Here is a 16,989-nt window from a genome sequence, read left to right as displayed (position 1 = left end):
TTTTCTGTATCATTTTCCAGCTAAATTTACTCCTATACTGACCCCACAAAGCCATGAGCAATATATAGATATAATAGAACAACAATTTCAGCTATTTCTGTGTGAAATACTGCTAATGAAATATGGAATTTCAAAAAGCAGGAAACTAGCCACCAAATTGGTTTATCCAGGGGAGCATTCTGCAGGCCCTTCTTGCTTGTTTACCAGTTTCTCAAACAAACTTGCCCTTGTAAGGAGGGAGGAATCAGCAGTAGGGAAAAGTGGTATGTCTAGGCCTCACCCTTAAAGCCCAGATATACAACAAACCAAAGATTCTAGCAAGTTTTTATTTAGTTTGCAATTATGTGCATGGACACTTGCAAGCCCTGTGCTCTTTTGTTACCAAGTGTGACAAAGCAACACTTTAACAAGATTTTTTTAACTATAATTTATAGTTTAATCTTATCCACAGATTGCATATTTTTCGACATTCTTCATGTGCAGTGACGTAGCTTCAACACCTGCATCCATCAATGCCACAAATTCTAATTATGTAACTGACATTAGCAAGATGTTCAGACAGAACAAGGAACACCCAAACATGACTGGACAGGATCTGCTTGAAGACTTGAAGAGCTGCATTTAATTGCAGCAGGCAAGACTACTTTGTTTTTTAAAATATATTTGCTTGATTACTAAAAAGCATTTCCCATTTACAACATCTGCTTGAACACAAAATATGTTCAGTGATATTTTAAACATTTCTTTGTGCATTGCTTATTACTTGCTGGTAATTATGCATTAGTCAGTGTACAATTTCATCGTTCTCCAGTCAAAATAATTTCCCTCATTTCAACTGATCTCCATTACTAATTGACTATGCCATGACTATGAATTGACTATGACTATGACTATGAATTGTTTTATTCCTAGTCCAACTACATAAGTCACCCTCAACAGAAATGCAAGTGATCTTGGATTATGTGTATTTTGTAAATCATTTATAAATTTATATTACACACAGCAAAGCTCTCTAACCACACAGTATAATGGGCTGCATTTTAAATTAAGGAAATGGCACAAAAGTTAGCTTTTTGTATTGATTTGAATGTGACTAAAATGTTAATAACATTCTCCAGAGCTGAAAAATCCACGTGTACAAAACAAACCATACTTGGCACTTGCATAGCTGAGGGGCCATGACAAAGAAGATTCTAGGTTTTATAGATACCTGTCACACTTCACTCAGCAGAGCAGGGGTGGCCTAAGACATTTTGACACCTGAGGCAAACCTCCAAATGGTGCCACACTCCTTCCAGGGAAGAAGGGTTGAGTGACGATCTACATCAGGAACAAGAGAGGAATAAAGATCTACATCAGGATTTGCTGCCCCTGTGAGTCCTGTCACCTGAAGCCTCAGGGGTGGGTCGTCCCTTTAAAAAAACCATCCCCTTGAATAATCTCAGTTCAGAGTACGGGTAGGGAGGGACTGGAGAGAGGGACGTTGTTATGCTTGGAAACTGAATCCACCAATAGAATAAAACAGTAAAGCTATATCTGGGCTGTACCAGTGGTATGTGGCTGGCATGGATGCTTTTTTAGAGGGTGGGGTGAATGGGGACAATTGCCCTGGACCAAAACCAGAATGAAAACAATGCTTCCTGCCTTAACTCTGATCTTGTGCCAAAAATAATAGCACCCACCAGTGCCCATAGAGAGTTTACCTTACTGATGGATCCTGTGTTTGTTTTCTCGTTAACTACATGGAAGGTTTGGTGAAGTAGGGGCATAAAAGTTTGAGATCTTACAGACTGTCAGCAGCTAGAAGGTTATGTAGGGAGAACTGGAGAGTTTTGGTTGTACCATCTGCAAATAGAATGGCTTAACGAAGTATTGGAGTTTGGCTTCATGGCCAAGTTAACAGATAGATTCAGGGAATTAAAACAATGACAATGTAACTTTATGGCAAATTGGATTGATTTTATTGAATAAAGTAAAAAAGTACTGTTGCACGCCACCCAGTCTTCAAGCAGTGTGAGACTCCAGGGTTTCCTCACGCTTACCCAGGGTTTGGTTTCCTTATAATGAGGAACAGTGGAGACTGATGTCTTTATGATATATGGTTTATTTACACAAAAATGCAACCTGAGCCTACACACACACACACAACTCTGGCTTTTATCTTTCTCAATATCAGCCAGGTGACTAAGAGGTCCCACCCATTTTTCCTTTCTTATACTAATGACCTGTATTTAGGACCTTTAACTCACCAAGAAACTTCCCTGTCTTCTTCAACAGTGGAATCTCCCAAACTTACGACAATACATTCAGCAGTAAACCCTAATATAATGGGTTTGGGGGTTATGGTTTACAAGTTTTTGATAGTAGGGACATCTTTGTTATTACCATATGTAGGCAACTCCACTGGAATATAGTTTGATTCATTATATAGCTACTAATTATAAGCTTGATATGATTATATATTAATCAGGGTAATTTAAACAAATAACCTCCAACCATAGTTTCAGCTTCTATCTCTCTCTCTCTCTTTGAAAGCCTCTGTGTATTGAGTGGTATTATACAGCATGTATAATAATGTTTATATTTTGTAACATATTGCAAAACTCATTTAAAATGGGAAGAAAAAGGAAATCCATTTCATATTGCTGCTCTTTTGACCTTTTGCTCCAGTTGTCAAAATGGCCCCTATTTCAGTATTCAAACAGCATAGCAAAGCTGGGGGTGAGGGCATATCAGTACAGTAGTACCTCGGGTTACATACACTTCAGATTACATATGCTTCAGGTTACAGACTCCACTAACCCAGAAATAGTGCTTCAGGTTAAGAACTTTGCTTCAGTTTGAGAACAGAAATTGGTCTCTGGTGGCACGGCGGCAGCAGGAGGCCCCATTAGCTAAAGTGGTGCTTCAGAACAGTTTCAGGTTAAGAACGAACCTCCGGAACGAATTAAGTACTTAACCCGAGGTACCACTGTACTGGAATCAACACAAAAATATCACAAACGGGCTTGCAACAATGAGAATTACAAAATAATTATATGGCAACTATATCCCACCCCTTGTCAGTCAGCCAATGAAAACCCTTTCCAGAAGAATAACAAGTCACAATTCTGGCCATTAAACATCAGTCATTATTTAGCCAGTTGGAAGATGTATGTCTTCAGGGCTTTCTACAGGGCTTGAAGCCTGAAGGCCTTGCATAGATCTGCTGGCAGGGACCTGGGGAAAGCTAGTTCAAGGGAACAACAAGGAAATAAAATAGGTGACAGCTTATCCAATACTATACTGTACACACTCTCATAAAGTCCTGTGAACTAAATAGGTTTTAATTGAGTAGACATGCATAGGATTGGACTAGAAAAGTTATTTATCTACATTATATTTAATGCCACTCTTTTCATAGAGCACTCAGAAGAGTTTATATCAATGAAAGTACAATACAATAATCACAAAACATAACAATAACTAAGAAGGGAATACAATTTAAAAAATCAATGCAACCCAGTTTAAAAACAACAGAAATTACACATTCCAATAGAAACATTTTTTATTTTTGTCTAAAGGACAATGAAATATTTGATGAATCAATGTTCTAGCATTTATTTCACTTCCTTTAGCTTGGTTTACTGATGAAATAAAAACTTTCTGTGTTCTTTCAGTTTAGTGTTTTCCAGTTTTAAAGTATGAGATGCAGACTCTGTACACAAAAAATAAAAATAATAAACTCAAAACAAATCTCAGCACTTGAAAGTTTCCTTTGCTTACTATTATCATGTAACCACAGAACAAAGAGATGATCTGAACCATCTGCTACCAAGATTAGTAAATTTACCAGAATTCACTAAGATCTCTTTGTGCTTAACTTTAATCCTATCAGCAGCTATGTATTATAGCTCAGCAAGCTGTCTGTTTCCACAAAGGAAACCTAAACAAAAAACAAAAAACCCTACTTGGAAGAAACTATTAAACAGCCAAGAATGGATGAGTATAGAAGATTCTATCCTGAAGAATACAATATTATGAAGAGAAAAAATAAGATTGGGAAGGTCCCAGGTTCCATACTCAGCATCTCTGGATAGGGATGGGAGAGATCTTTGTCTGAAAGCCAGAAGAGCTGCTGCCAGTCAGTGTAGGGAATACTGATCTAGATAGACCAATGGTCTAACTTGACATATATAATCATGGTGCTGCTGCTACATCATATCTATCCACCAAAGGTCTGCCATGTTGCACTTACCCACAGTTGCTTCAGCTTTGGGAAGATCAGTGCTTTTTTCGGGGGGGGGACACCCCTAAACTTTTTTTGAATCTAAGTTTGGCCTCATTGAGTGGCAGTATTTCTATATGAGTAGGAACATTAGAGTACCCCTAAACTTTTTTTAAGAAAAAAAGCACTGGGGGACATCATGTATCTTTAGATCAGGGGTGGCTAAACCATATGTATTCATACCCTGGTCTGGTTCAGGCATTGCTCTAAATCAGAGCTTAATTTGGTAAGAACTAGTTGCAGCAACTATTGGGCTTGCGCGTGCGCGCACACCCACATACTTTTCCTCTTCCAGAACAGCCACAAAGAAAAGTTTGCCTCAGTTTTTTGTAACCATAGCTATTGCTTCCACTTTTTCTAACCACACCTTCTGACAGCTTACAGTTCTCCTTTCAATGTCAGTTCCCTCTTGCATAAAAATAAGTTGCTTAATAAAATCTGAATTTGTTAATGCTATCTGAATTTGCTTGTCAATGGGCGTTTGCTACCTACTGTTTACACTTTTAAAAATGGCATTAATATATTCCTGCCTTGCATTAATCTGTCTATGGTCATGTTATTGGGAACTGCTTAAGGAGTTGTCAATCATTAACTTGAACAAACCCAGAAAAAGAAACTAAAAGACGGTAGAAAGGATTGTGCTTTAGGGCAGGCACAGAGCTTCCACATTCATTCAGATCAGTGGAAGTATTTCTATTGCTGCAGAACTTAGGGCAAGCACAGGTAAAGAAATATAGGCAAGGGAGTTCTTTCTGGAATTACCATAGTCCTTACAAAGTGTTACATGCATATACTAATCCTGAGTAAATTTCTGTTGTATACTGTCTATTCCAGTGTTTCCCAACCTTTTTTGGGCAAAGGCACACTTGTTTCATGAAAAAAATCTTGAGGCACACCACCATGCCAGATGGGGAAAGGTCACTTTTTACTTATGTAAAAAAAAATAAAAAAATAGTAACAGCATAGAAGGTAATGGTTATCTCTTTGATGTCTGATGGGAGGGCATTCCACAGGGCGGGCGCCACTACCGAGAAGGCCCTCTGCCTGGTTCCCTGTAACCTCACTTTTCACAGTGAGGGAATTGCCAGAAGGCCCTTGGCACTGGATCTCAGTGTCTGGGCTGAACGATGGTGGCGGAGACGCTACTTCAGGTATACTGGACCGAAACCGCTTAGGGCTTTAAAGGTCAGCACCAACACTTTGAATTGTGCTCGGAAAGGTACTGGGAGCCAATGTAGGTCTTTCAAGACTGTCGTTACGTGGTCTCGGCGGCAGGTAGCAGCGCTCACAGCTTACGGACTGCACCGTGTAACAGGTGTCTGGCCCAGCAGCCTAAGGCGGACAAGCCACTGAAACAGGCATTCAGAATCCATTCATTTCATAAAACCTGCAGGGCTCAATCTCTGTGTTTGTGTATGTGTGTGTTTCTGTTTTGCCCAAGGGTCTGGGGGTGGGAGAGAGCTCTTTAGCATGATGCTTTTAAAACAATTAAATTATCAACAAACAAACCTGATGATACGAATAGCACAGGTGCTACCGGGGGGGGGGGAGAAGGGGGCCTACTCGGAAGTAAATACTGCGTCCAGGCGCAATTAGCGCTGATTTAAGGTGCACCAAGACTGCCTAAAAACCTCACCAAAGATATGCAACAAAGCGCTTCGTTGCAGAGGGGAGAGTTTGTGCACCGTGGAGGCTGGAGGGCTTCTATTCTACATGCGGGGGTTGGGGGGGCGAGGAAAATGTGCTCCGTGGGGGGGCGGGGAAGGCAAGAAAAGGAGCTGAGCTCTAACTATAGGCTCCCACGCTTGAGCAGGCCCGACTCGGTGGGGCGGACCACCCTCTCTCCTGGAGGAGGAGGAGGAGGAAGAGGAGGAGGAGATTCCCATCCACGGCGTGGCCTCCCGCGCTCCTGAACGGGAAATCTCTGCAGCCCAAGACTCTCCGCGAGGCAGCTCCTCCCTTCCTGCCTTGAGCCGCCGCCAGCCGCGCCCCCCTCCCCAGTTATCTGCTGCCTGCCAAGCCCCGCCCCTCTTCATTGTCCTCCCTTTCTGTTTATTCCCCTTCCTCCATCCCTCGCTTTTTTCCCTCTCTTTCCTTTTTTAAAAAAAATATTTTCTCTTCCCCTTCTTTTTTTCCACCCTTTCTTTTTTCTCTTTCTCCCCCCCCCTCCCCGCCCTCCTGGGTTAAAGGATTTGAGCAATGGGTCTGGAGGTGGAGCTCGTCGGAGGATTAGCCCGACTCGCCCGCCTCCCTCCCACGGCACACTAGGCAACGTCCGGCGGCACACTAGTGTGCCGCGGAACACCGGTTGGGAAACACTGGTCTATTCCCCACCACCACCACCAGGGAGTTGGTGGTAGGCAGGAAGGAAAGCCATTATTAAAGCCATTTATTAAGGCCATTTTAAGGATGAAGGATATGCGCCGTCTCCCACAGCACTGAAGGGCGTGTTGTCAAATTTTGAGCTTGCTTACCACCACTACCAGCAACAATAAGGCAATGTGTGGGCTGCAAGTTCCATGTCAAAGTACCCTTGCAGTCCACTTGGTATGAAAAGTTGGACCAACCTGTGTTATATGCTCCCAACTTCTCCAATTGATGGGAAAGTCCATGGGCACCACAACCCAAGTTCTTTTCCACACCACTGGAAAGTGGTATGTTTTAACACCCTCCACCTTTTCATATCACTTTACAATTTTTTTAAAGTCCTTATGGAAATCCATTAGCTAATTTCTCCTACCGTACACATTTGGGGGTGGGCATGTTTACATTTAAATACAACACTTAAAAATTGTTTTTTTAAGTGAAGAGGAAAAAAGTAAAAGGAAAAATGGGGAAAGGTATAGTATATTACTATAACAAATGTTAACAGTTAATATACACATTTTTGTATACAGTTTTGCCTGATGTGCATAACTGCAACTAAATTTTCATTCATGAAGTATATATATGAAAACACACACACACACTGTACTGTAATATATGCATCGTTCATATCCATTACCAGTGCTTTTCCCCCCTGGGGTACGCAGGGGTACGCATACTCCTAAATATGTTGTGACTCTGAGTTTGGCCTCACTGAGGGGCAGTATTTCAATATGAGTAGGAAAATGAGAGTACTCCTAAACATTTTTTTAAGAAAAAAGACACTGCACATACACATTTCAAGGGGTGGCTGTGTTTTGGTTCATATAGTTTTGGAAAGTGCATATTAGGGAGCTGTGCATTTACATGCAAATAATCTGATTTCACCCCATCCCTATTTAAGTGCACACAAAAACACACCCCTCTGGATATTAGATACATTTTATCATGACTCATGCCTTTAATTTTCACTGAAATGCATCAACATTCTACTACTAAAGTTCTGTTTGATTTATGCAAGCATTTCATGTCCTCAGCGGGGAACTCTGCAATAAACACTCAAAACTTACTATAAAAATAGTTTATTATAGGGATATCAGATTTTCTCTAAGACAGTTGACAGATATGAAATATGCTTGCTCCACTGTTTGTACAGTTTCAGGAGATCAAGATTAGCTTGGGCCTGAAGCAAATTTACTATTGGGCTTTATGTATTTGCCTTAGAACCGCTGCCCTTGAGTTACATTTACATTTACAGTTGAATTGGGAGATGATGCAAGCACCGTTTCTCTCCTGTAACCCTACACCCCCCTGCCTATGCTAAAGAAGAGAACATGAGATATACCACAAAGTAGAGTCAGAAATAGAGTGGTGGTAGATGGAACATCCGAAAAAACAACAGACAAAAGATGCTACCACTATCCTCATCTCATGATTCAACCATGAATTTAAAGGCAAAGGAATAATCTCCAAGTCCCAAACTATTATGTTTGCCAGTTTTTGCTAAAGCTTTAAGCATTTTTAAATTGCTTCAACTAAGCATTTTTAAAGCATTTTTAAATTGCTTCAACTAAGGTCTGATAATAAAACATATCGCTAATAAGGCTGCAAGTACTTCAGTTTAACTTGAGGGGAAAACACACACGTACACACAAACACGTGTATTCCCCATGTGCAGACTTCTTAATCCAGGCGTATCTGTTCTAGGAAGTTAATACTTGTCGCGCAACATAAGGGAAAGAAACATATACCAGGTGTTTTGTGCTGTTCCACACATAATCAGACCCTTGGAAGCAAATCTCACTCCCTCTTGTGTACCTGACTGCCATTCTCCTGACCACCATTCTATGCTGAATGGATTCTGATGCAAAGGCGAATGAGATTGCTAAACCTTATGTGAAAAGGTGGTAAATTCAGCAAACACATTTTTTCTCCCTGCAACATAGTGAGCTGCCCCTGCCAGAATCCTGTTTCCTACACAACTGTTAAAGAGGCAGGAGGTCACCCAATTTATTGAAATGCCAATAAATATTTGATTTTTTAAAAAGCCTTTCTTTTTGGCATGGGTTATTTAAAGAAGGGATATTTCCAAAATAATTTCTTCATTTCCCTTCCACTTTCTTTTTTTTGTTTTTGTTTTTGAAAGAAGATGCTCAATTAGCGTTTGCAGTGACTTCTGAAAATGCTGACATGTTCATTTTGTCATTATTTATGATGTTTTTAAAAACTAGATGCAAACTGCCCTGCTAAAATATAGAACTGGTAACATTTACAAGACAACTGGGAAAGCCTGATAAACACCAGCGGGCTACTGCATGCATTGTCTGAAATGCACAATCCCCCCTTTTGTCAATAGTTGGTGCTACTTAGCCTTTGAGATAGCACCTCTTAAATCAATACATCCTTTTTAATTTTTAATGTCCCCCTGCCATTAGCTCATTCTCATGTCCCCTTTTTATTGCTTATCAAAGCAATTGGCTATGACCTTGACATTTTTTCTGTCTCTTTTCCCTTCCCTGGTTTTTGAGCAAAGCTCGTGTTTCAAGCACAGAAATGATTTGACAACCCTCTTCCAGTCTAATGCTTTCAGGTGTGTACAGTGCATTGTTTTGCTGAAAGGCAGCTTTACTGTTCCCAGGATAAGGTATAGAAAGCCTGGGTTATGGGGCTCTGCACAATCCCATTCTTGTCGTATGTAAACAGCCAATGGCATATGATCAGAGACACTTTGTTTCACCATTACTGCAGGAAAGAAAGAAACCAAGGTCTGCACATTATTTAATGAGATGACATGGCACAAACATGTGTTCCCCTCTTATTATTTCTTCTCATTCTGATTTTCTCTGAGGAAGTTTGGGGAAATGGTCCATGTTTTCATCTGCCCGATTGCAACAAGTCAAGGTTGATGCTTTTATGCTTTTCAAAAGCGTATTTCACACTTTCATGTTTTCAGGAATATTAACACAGTGTGTGTGTGTGTGTGTGTGTGTGTGTGTGTGCATGTGTGCACACACACACAATTTGCATAAATAAGGATCATAGAAATAATACATATAGGTAGACCAAGTCTTCTCATGTCAATTGCTTATCACAAAAAAACAGCAAATTTGCAGCAATATCTACAACATATTCTTGGTTCGTGGATTAGTTTAAACAAAAACAAAGGGGAAACAGGATTAACTCATAACATTCAGCATCACATAGCTAAACACCTAATCACTTACCCTTGTAGTTGTGCTTAGTTAAGTATGAGTAATAGTCATTTTCTTCTTTGTCCTCATTAGTCTTCGGCCCAACAGAATTCTAGATGGAGCCATCACAGAGATAGTTGCAGGAAGCAATGTGGGAGCTGTTTCTTTTTTGCTCTTTTAGAAATGGCAGACATTTTTGGTTATGCTGTGCCGTATATCAGCAATTTTGTGTTATGCCACACACCCTCCCCAGATGTTTTGTGACTGGCATCCAGAGCACTTTCTCAAAATTTCCAGATGTGTCCACATACCCAAAAGGTTTGGTGACCCCCATGACTTCATTTTATTATTTGTTGACTGTCAATGGACTCATCAAGCCTTATTTTCAAAAGTCTGTACCTTCTGATTTCAGAAACATGTTTTTACAGTTCCAACGAAGAATCTAAATGGGTAGATTTAAGAAATTATGGACTCTTAGTGAAAGTACGTTGCAACAAGAAAGGAGGAAAGTGTTCATCATGCTCTCATGAGACAAATGCTGGCTCAGAAGACCACTTTTGGAACTGAGTACAGAAGTGTGCGTGGCTGAAAACATGTCTTGGATTAGTGACAACTCCAGCTTGGAAAATTCTGGCTTCCCTAACAAAAGGAGAGAGGAAAGAAAATGGAACTGGGGGGAAAGGCAGCCCGGAGAGAAAAAAATGTAACTCCTTTCCAGCATTTAGCACCTTCTCAATTTTCCTCAGTGTCCATTGCTCCATGGCAAACATAAGACCTTCTATCATTATAAATGCTACCTTAGGAAAATTATATTATTATAGCAAGAGTAGAGATCCCCAAACTTGCTATACAGCGAGCAAAGATTCACCCACTATAGGCTCAGAATCAGGGACATTGGCTCCCCAGTTACTGCCCGGGGTGGGTGGCTGGCGCCATGGCAAATGTGGGTGTGGCGTGCTGGGGGCGTCTCAGAGAGAGGCGCTTCTGCTGCAAGCAATCGCAGCATTGGAGAGGGGCACCACCACCCCTCCAATTCCACCCCCAGGTCAGGCTTGACTGGGGGAGGGGGTAGAGCTGCAAGTGATCTCAGCATCGGAGGGGGGGGGGTGCTGACACCTCTCCACTGCCTGTGGCCAAGTGGCAGATACACCCTTCCCTCTTGGCTGGCCCAGGAGCAGCCATAAGGAGAAGGAGCTGCTGCCGCCATCGCCCCAGCCCCCAAAGTGCAACTTTCCTCAATGAGGGAACTGTGGTGGGGGATCCCCCTCAAAAATATGCCCAGGGCAGTGCCCCCCCCCCCACGCTACTCCACTGCTTAGAATGTAAGCAAACAAAAATAGTGTCCAAGTTATGCTTGTGTTGCAGTACTTGTGAATGAATTGAATGAGCTTTTCAGTGATATTGAGAGGACATTCCTTCCAGATTCTTAGGAACTTAGCTCTATGGGTTATCTAGGTCAGGCATAGGCAAACTCGGCCGTCCAGATGTTTTGGGACTACAGCTCCCATCATCCCTGACAACTGGTTCTGTTAGCTAGGGATGATAGGAGTTGTAATCCCAAAACATCTGCAGGGCCAAGTTTGCCTATGCCTGATCAAGATACTGCAGAAAGTAAATTGAATAAAGGAATTGAATAAATAAGAAATAATGGCAAAATACTTGTGATTAATCTGACTGAACAAGCCATAGACCTCATTTGCAGGCCTCTTTGGTAAGAGTTATTGCAGCAGAAAAATATATTTTCTCAGTGACCATAGGTAAAGGTAAAGGTACCCCTGCCCGTACGGGCCAGTCTTGACAGACTCTAGGGTTGTGCGCTCATCTCACTCTATAGGCCGGGAGCCAGCGCTGTCCGCAGACACTTCCGGGTCACGTGGCCAGCGTGACAAGCTGCATCTGGCGAGCCAGCGCAGCACACGGAAACGCCGTTTACCTTCCCGCTAGTAAGCGGTCCCTATTTATCTACTTGCACCCGGGGGTGCTTTCGAACTGCTAGGTTGGCAGGCGCTGGGACCGAGCAGCGGGAGCGCACCCCGCCACGGGGATTCGAACCGCCGACCTGACGATCGGCAAGTCCTAGGTGCTGAGGTTTTACCCACAGCGCCACCCGCGTCCCTTGACCATAGTTCCAATTAATAGTGACCATAGTTCCAATTAATTCCAGTTGAGTGTTAAGCCCAGGTTCCAACTTCTTCTATAGAAAATTATTAATTGCTTGCTGTGATGACTTTGTTCCATTATCTGCTGATTAAGTCTCTCACCTTCAATCAGTCAGTTTTGGGATTGCTAGTATTATGGAGTTCTTGAATATTTTTTTAAATAAAAATGATTTAGATAAATATTTAGCCACGGTTCCTTATTGGATTATAACAACTCTACATTTACCTGATTTAAGGTCCAAATGTTTCATTCATTAAATTAACATTTTAATTTTAGGAAATAAAATATTAGATTTCAGAATATAACAGTTTAGCATTTTCATCACTCAAGGGGTCTCTAAATGATTGTGTCAATTATCCACGATTCCCTATGTTTCCTAAGGCCACCAGCAATTCAATAAGAAAGTTCCCCAAAGGTATCAGCCCCTAGGATTTGCCATTTTAACAGGTCATTCAGTAAGCCTAAATCCTACTAGAAATTGTATGTCAATGACAAAGGCATTAAAGTAAGCTTCTTTTCTTTATATTAGCCTCTTTCTGCCAAACACAAAAACCAAATCACGCATATGACCTGCCAAGAGTGTGAGACCCGATATGATTAGAAACAGACCCCTGGTTGTCATGGAAAGCCACTAAATCCCAAGCCACACATAATGGGAAGGCCTAAGTATGGCAACAGACCTGTGGATCCTCAACTGCCCCAAACCATCCCTACCTCCGTCAAAAAACCTATTAGGCCACATAGTACCTGTAAACCACCAGAAACTGCATTCAGTCTCACATATCTAAAGGTAAAGGGACCCCTGACCATTAGGTCCAGTCGTGACCGACTCTGGGGTTGCGGTGCTCATCTCGCTTTATTGGCCAAGGGAGCCGGCATACAGCTTCCGGGTCATGTGGCCAGCATGACTAAGCCGCTTCTGGCGAACCAGAGCAGCGCACCGAAACACCGTTTACCTTCCCGCCAGAGCGGTACTTGTTTATCTACTTGCACTTTGACGTGCTTTCGAACTGCTAGGTTGGCAGGAGCAGGGACCGAGCAACGGGTGCTCACTCCGTCACGGGGATTTGAACCGCCGACCTTCTGATCGGCAAGTCCTAGGCTCTGTGGTTTAACCCACAGCACCACCCACGTCCCTGTAAACCACCAGAAACTGCATTCAGTCTCACATATCTAGCACCAAGCATATACTCTTGAAATCAGGGCATTTGTACAACCTGTCGTGAACCTTGGTGTACCCGGTGGCAAGTCCTGGTAGCACAAAGTCCCAAAGGCAACTCTAGAGTGTAGTCAGACAGTCCAAATGGTCAAATACCAGTCCAAGTCCAATACAACAAGCAAGATCCAAAGTCAATTCATAAGGTTAGGTTCTCACCTCTGCAGAAAATGTAGGGTTGGAACATATGGAGTCAGTCCCAAAGTCACAGTCCAGTGACATTCCCAAGGCAACCAAGCACTGGTCTTGAGTTTGCTCCTACTGAGCAGCTGTGCCTCTCCACTTGATGAAGCATGTGGCCCTCACCTGCCCTGAGCTTAATCCAGCTGAGTGACCACAAATATCCTTCCAGACCTAACGAGTCTTATGATCTTCACCTGGTCTACTAGTGAACTAGGCTATGTTCCCTTGCCTGCCTCAGTCTCCTGGAGTACACTTCCTGTAAAGCCTCAGAGTCTGCTGTGTCTACAAAGATGGGGGCACCTCTGGTTCTGGTGATGTTCTCCTTCCCCAGGATCCTGTGAACTGTCTGCAAGCCCATCAACATCCTTCAGTGTCCTGTGAGTACCTCCTAAGTCCCCAATCTCCCCCTCCTCATATTCAGCTTGTCCTGGTGTGTGCCAGTCATGGCTACACCCCTCGCTGGGATCCTCCTCCCATTCCTTGGTGTCCTGCCAGCTCATGTCTATAGCCACCATGGCAGCACCAACCTAATGTTCTAGGTCAATGCATGATGCCAGCATGCCAGCACCATGGGTTGTAATATTTCACTAATAGTGCAATAATTGTGCTCCACTCTAAGCACCTGTGCAGCAAGTGATCAGAAGAATGGTCCGCTAGTTTATAGGGATGGGAAATCTGGTGTCATTGTTTTGAGTGGTAATCAAACTTGCAGAAGTTGATGTTTCTGTTTTGAATTGAGAAGACCATGCAGACATCTTGGTTATTTATGTATATAGTCTGGAGTAATTCTAAGTAACTCAGCCAACTGGACTTCCAGAGTTTTCCTCGAGAGAAACAGTTCCACAACATAATTCACTGTGAAAAATCTAGAATGAAGAGCAGGGATAAATAAACTGTTTGCTCAGCTCAACATTTTGGCAGGTAAAAATACAAATTGGCAGTTCTCTAATTAAGATAGACAAATCACTGACTTAATTGCCCATACATAATGGAAAACAAATGCAAAGAGCAGCATTATCTATAAATTTGGGGGAGGGGGGAGAGAGAGATGTTTTCAATGTAACAGAGATAAGAGTTATAGGCAGAATTTATTTGAATGTGTTAACTTCAACTATTTTTAATTTTGTGTGTGTGTGTGTGTGTGTGAAAAACAAGGACCAGATACGAGCTTTATTAAGTTAAAAGTGCGAATAACTGTTCCTTTTACATAGAACATAAATATCTGATATAAATACAGGATGATTTCCATGAGTGAATTGGTAACTATAGGTAAGAATGTGCCTTTAGAAGTACCTCTAGCTTCATAGATGAAAGGAGCCTCAGTGAAGTAAGCTCTATGGAGTCACTGTGAAGCAATTAATCTGGGGTGCCTGCATTGAAATAGCTGGCAATGCAATCCCAAATACCTTATTTTTACAAGAAAAGGAGGAGCAAAGGTACCTTCGATTTCACAGATTTCTGTACAAATGTACTTGGACTTACTTTGAATTAGTAGGGCAGAAGAGATATGCATCTAAGCCAGGGGCAGCTAATGTAATGCTCTTCAGATTTTGGTGACTACAGCAGTAATTGGCCTCAATCAGCATGGTCAATGGTCTGGCATGATGGAATTATTAGTTCAATAACATGTTGACAGCGCCACGTTGGCTACTGCTGAGCTAAGGGCTAGTATCACCTTCATATTCTAGATTTCTACCTGTCCCATGCAAGGTATGACTATAACCAACAGAAAGTTGGACCCTTGGGTCACAAGGGAGTCAAAGGACAGTTAAAGGAGGATAAGGCTATTGAAGAGAAGCTGAATAAATTATTTGCATCCATCTTCAAAGCATCTGATTAAAATGTTTTGTTGCCTGTCCGTTGTAAAAACCCTGAAAACAAAGGGCAGAAGTGTTAGACCGTGTTAGGGTGTAAGGAGTAGAACTGTTGAACAGCCCATGGTGGCTGGGACTGAAGGCTGTTGCAGTCCAAGACATCTGGAAGACACCAGGTGGGCAAAGGCTGTTGCGAAATATGCAGAAAAATAAAGGCATTCTGGCCTGGGGAGCCAGGTCAGAAATAAGGATGTTCTTCAAAGGATGCTAGGCTATGTCAAAATAATAATGAGTGTTTTATCAACTAGGTTGTAGTTCCCTACCAGAAGTGCCCATTTCAAATGTCACTTATTTCATGAACTTATTTATTTACTTGCACTGGTATGCTTTCAAACTGCTAAGTTGGCAGAACCTGGGACAGAGCAACGGGAGCTCATCCCATTGCTTGGATTTGAACCGCCAACCTTCCAATCGGCAAGCCCAAGAGGCTACAGTGGGAAGGTAAATGGAGTTTCTGTGCACTCTGGCTTCTGCCATGGTGTTCTGTTGTGCCAGTCATGCTGGCCACATGACCCAGAAAGCTGTCTGCGGACAAACGTCAGTTCCCTCGGCCTGAAAAACAAGATGAGTGCCGCAACCCCATAGTCGGGACTAAACTGTCCAGGGGTCCTTTACCTTTACCTTTACCTTTTTAAAAACCTCTTTCATGAACCTCTTTTCATGCTCCAGTCCTCCATATGCAAACTGTCCTCAGTTACAGGTTGTTGAGCAGATGGGTGTCCATGCTTAGTGCTCATGTACTGTCATATTTTAAAATTAGTTGCAATTTACTGCATTGTTCAATATCTGTTATTTTAGATACCAATTTAGGATGGAACAATTTTTTATTAAGGAAGCAAAAAACTTCAAAGGCTGTTACTTAATATATATTCAAGATTACGTTAGGCTGTATTCACAATCCTATTTAATGCACACTCATTGTGTTTCCAGTGCTGGGTTTTTAATCTGTTTTTGCACCATGTTATCCAAAATGTATCCTGCACTTTGTTATAAAATACTGCTGTTTGATGTGTTGTTTCTCAAACCAGCTTCACACTGACTGGAGTCCTTAAGCCTTTTCTGATTAGTCCATACAAAGGTGTTAACACCTTTGCACAGCACAGGGTAAAGAGAAATGAATCTGACACAAATGAAGCTATGGGGGGAACGAGCTGTGAAATGCCCCCCACCCCACAACTTCACTGCATATTAAGGTGGCAAAGTGAACACACCCTTGCACACACACAAATGGGTTTTACCATCATCTGTGTTTATCTCCTTTTTAAATACTTCATAATAACTATAGGTATGTTGGGAATATAGGTCAAATAGTCTTTGTTTTGTTTTTGAAGCATTATTTATTAAATGCATAGCCTGTGTGCAGTGCAATCTTTTCAACATTTACTAGGAAGTCTGTCCTCTTATGTTCTATATTCCTAGTTCCCAGGTAATTGTGAATAGGGTTGCAGATTTATCTGTTTATAATAATAGCGTGCAAAACCAGTGAGTTGACCAAATATGTAACTGATTCTTCTTTGGTATATATCTTTTTAAAAATCTTGTTTTTCTTTCTTTCTGTAATAAATTTGCACTAGTTTACAGAAATTAAAGAGGAAGGGAAGGGATGTAGCTCAGCATAAGGCAGCTTCCTATGTTCCTAGGAATAAAAATCATGTTAGATTGTAAATTTGCAGGCAGGGACTGTCTTGTTTTAATTAATTGCTCGTAAACCACTCTGGGAGTCTTTTTGGCTGA

This window comes from Podarcis muralis, chromosome 4 (genome assembly GCF_964188315.1).
Source record: "Podarcis muralis chromosome 4, rPodMur119.hap1.1, whole genome shotgun sequence".
Lineage (NCBI taxonomy): Eukaryota > Metazoa > Chordata > Lepidosauria > Squamata > Lacertidae > Podarcis > Podarcis muralis.
Note: the sequence above shows the minus strand (reverse complement) of the source record.